Consider the following 341-nt stretch of genomic DNA (forward strand, 5'->3'; position numbering starts at 1 on the left):
GGGGGGGGGGGGTGTCAAAATTTGTCACACTATAAATCTCACGGTTTCAAGAGACGACTGTACCTGGTGGGTAGGTTTTTTCCCTCAAATTGAGGTTTTCCCTTGTCTTTTGGCGAATGCGGTACAGGGGGTTGGGGTGGGGTGGGAAGGGAACAACTGGTAAAAACCCGAAAGGGTATACGAGTGAAAAAAATATATATATATCACGTAGCCCACGATGAATTTTAGCAGATAAAAATTGAAAATTACAGGGCAAGCACATTAAATACGCTAATACAGAAAATACTGTCATCGAAATGTCAAATGAATTTTAAAAAATGAAACATATTTGAAAGTTACCC

The sequence above is a fragment of the Diachasma alloeum genome, unplaced genomic scaffold (genome assembly GCF_001412515.2).
Source record: "Diachasma alloeum isolate Michigan unplaced genomic scaffold, Dall2.0 Dall_scaffold_00968, whole genome shotgun sequence".
Taxonomy (NCBI): domain Eukaryota; kingdom Metazoa; phylum Arthropoda; class Insecta; order Hymenoptera; family Braconidae; genus Diachasma; species Diachasma alloeum.